Source organism: Schistocerca gregaria, chromosome 2 (genome assembly GCF_023897955.1).
Source record: "Schistocerca gregaria isolate iqSchGreg1 chromosome 2, iqSchGreg1.2, whole genome shotgun sequence".
Taxonomy (NCBI): Eukaryota; Metazoa; Arthropoda; class Insecta; order Orthoptera; family Acrididae; genus Schistocerca; species Schistocerca gregaria.
In genome coordinates, this window is record NC_064921.1 from 963,143,976 (window position 1) to 963,147,380 (window position 3,405).

The following is a 3,405-nucleotide window of genomic DNA, read 5'->3' on the forward strand; positions in this document are numbered from 1 at the left end:
TGGTGGGTCTGACACACCGGTGTCAATGTGTTCTTTTTTCCATTTCCAGGAGTGTACATACAGGGTATTTCAAAAATGACCGGTATATTTGAAACGGCAATAAAAACTAAACGAGCAGCGATAGAAATACACCGTTTGTTGCAATATGCTTGGGACAACAGTACATTTTCAGGCGGACAAACTTTCGAAATTACAGTAGTTACAATTTTCAACAACAGATGGCGCTGCAAGTGATGTGAAAGATATAGAAGACAACGCAGTCTGTGGGTGCGCCATTCTGTACGTCGTCTTTCTGCTGTAAGTGTGTGCTGTTCACAACGTGCAAGTGTGCTGTGGACAACATGGTTTATTCTTTAGAACAGAGGATTTTTCTGGTGTTGGAATTCCACCGCCTAGAACACAGTGTTGTTGCAACAAGACGAAGTTTTCAACAGAGGTTTAATGTAACCAATGGACCGAAAAGCGATACAATAAATGATCTGTTTGAAAAATTTCAACAGACTGGGAAAGTGACGGATGAACGTGCTGGAATGGTAGGGCGACCGCGTACGGCAACCACAGAGGGCAACGCGCAGCTAGTGCAGCAGGTGATCCAACAGCGGCCTCGGGTTTCCGTTCGCTGTGTTGTAGCTGCGGTCCAAATGACGCCAACGTCCACGTATCGTCTCATGCGCCAGAGTTTACACCACTATCCATACAAAATTCAAACCCGGCAACCCCTCAGCGCCAATACCATTGCTGTACGAGAGACATTCGCTAAAGATATAGTGCACAGGATTGATGACGGTGATATGCATGTGGGCAGCATTTGGTTTACTGACGAAACTTATTTTTACCTGGACGGCTTCGTCAATAAACAGAACTGGCGCATATGGGGAACCGAAAAGCCCCATGTTGCAGTCCCATCGTCCCTGCACCCTCAAAAAGTACTGGTCTGGGCCGCCATTTCTTCCAAAGGAATCATTGGCCCATTTTTCAGATCCGAAACGATTACTGCATCACGCTATCTGGACATTCTTCGTGAATTTGTGGCGGTACAAACTGCCTTAGACGACACTGCGAACACCTCGTGGTTTATGCAAGATGGTGCCCAGCCACATCACACGGCCGACGTCTTTAATTTCCTGAATGAATATTTCGATGATCGTGTGATTGCTTTGGGCTATCCGAAACATACAGGAGGCGGCGTGGATTGGCCTCCCTATTCGCCAGACATGAACCCCTGTGACTTCTTTCTGTGGGGACACTTGAAAGACCAGGTGTACCGCCAGAATCCAGAAACAATTGAACAGCTGAAGCAGTACATCTCATCTGCAAGTGAAGCCATTCCGCCAGACTCGTTGGCAAAGGTTTCGGGTAATTTCATTCAGAGACTACGCCATATTATTGGTACGCATGGTGGATATGTGGAAAATATCGTACTATAGAGTTTCCCAGACCGCAGCGCCATCTGTTGTTGACAATTGTAACTACTGTAATTTTGAAAGTTTGTCTGCCTGAAAATGTACTATTGTCCCAAGCATATTGCAACAAACGGTGTATTACTATCGCTGCTCGTTTAGTTTGTATTGCCGTTTCAAATATACCGATCATTTTTGAAACACCCTGTACATTTACAGGCGCCGGCGTTTATAACTTCGGAGCTCTGTAGCGTCAAAGAATGACGTTTCCGGACATGGGGATTATGTAAAACTTGATCTGCTAAATTCCCTCTACAACCACTAGACGTTTGTAACATGAATTGTGAAACACACTGTATAATATCAAACGTAAATTGTGACTGGACTGAGGATTTTGGTAACGAGAACGTAGCATATCTTCCTCGATAGAGAATCATACACACACATGTAATAATCGATGGTTTTTCTTATGCATTATAAAGTCACAATCTACATCTACATTTATACTCCGCAAGCCACCCAAAAGTGTGTGGCGGAGGGCACTTTACGTGCCACTGTCATTACCTCCCTTTCCTGTTCCAGTCGCGTATGGTTCGCGGGAAGAACGACTGCCGGAAAGCCACCGTACGCGCTCGAATCTCTCTAATTTTACACTCATGATCTCCTCGGGAGGTATAAGTAGGGGGAAGCAATATATTCGATGCCTCATGCAGAAACGCACCCTCTAGAAACCTGGACAGCAAGCTACATCGCGATGCAGAGCGCCTCTCTTGCAGAGTCTGCCACTTGAGTTTGCTAAACATCTCCGTAACGCTATCACGCTTACCAAATAACCCTGTGACGAAACGCGCCGCTCTTCTTTGCATCTTCTCTATCTGCTCCGTCAACCCGATCTAGTACGGATCCCACACTGCTGAGCAATACTCAAGTATAGGTCGAACGAGTGTTTTGTAAGCCCGTCCTTTGTTGATGGACTACATTTTCTAAGGACTCTGCCAATGAATCTCAACCTGGTACCCGCCTTACCAACAATTAATTTTATATGATCATTCCACTTCAAATCGTTCCGCACGCATACTTCCAGATATTTTATAGAAGTAACTGCTGCCATCGTTTGTTCCGCTATCGTATAATCATACAATAAAGGATCCTTCTTCCTATTTATTCGCAACACATTACATTTGTCTATGTTAAGGGTCAGATGCCACTCCCTGCACCAAAGTGCCTATCTGCTGCAGGTGTTCCTGCATTTCGCTGCAGTTTTCTAATGCTGCAACTTCTCTGTATACTACAGCATCATCCGCGAAAAGCCGCATGGAACTTCCCACACTATCTACTAGGTCATTTATATATATTGTGAAAAACAATGGTTCCATAACACTCCCCTGTGGCATGCCAGAGTTTACTTTAACGCCTGTAGATGTCTCTCCATTGAGAATAGCATGCTGTGTTCTGTTTGCTAAAAACTCTTCAATCCAGCCAAACAGCTGGTCTGATATTCCGTAGGCTCTTACTTTGTTTATCAGGCGACAGTGAACTGTATCGAACGCCTTCCGGAAGTCAAGGAAGATAGCATCTACCTGGGACCCTGTATCCAATATTTTCTGGGTCTCGTGAACAAATAAAGCGAGTTGGGTCTCACACGAACGCTGTTTCCGGAATCCATGTACACTCCTGGAAATGGAAAAAAGAACATATTGACACCGGTGTGTCAGACCCACCATACTTGCTCCGGACACTGCGAGAGGGCTGTACAAGCAATGATCACACGCACGGCACAGCAGACACACCAGGAACCGCTGTCTTGGCCGTCAAATGGCGCTAGCTGCGCAGCATTTGTGCACCGCCGCCGTCAGTGTCAGCCAGTTTGCCGTGGCATACGGAGCTCCATCGCAGTCTTTAACACTGGTAGCATGCCGCGACAGCGTGGACGTGAACAGTATGTGCAGTTGACGGACTTTGAGCGAGGGCGTATAGTGGGCATGCGGGAGGCCGGGTGGACGTG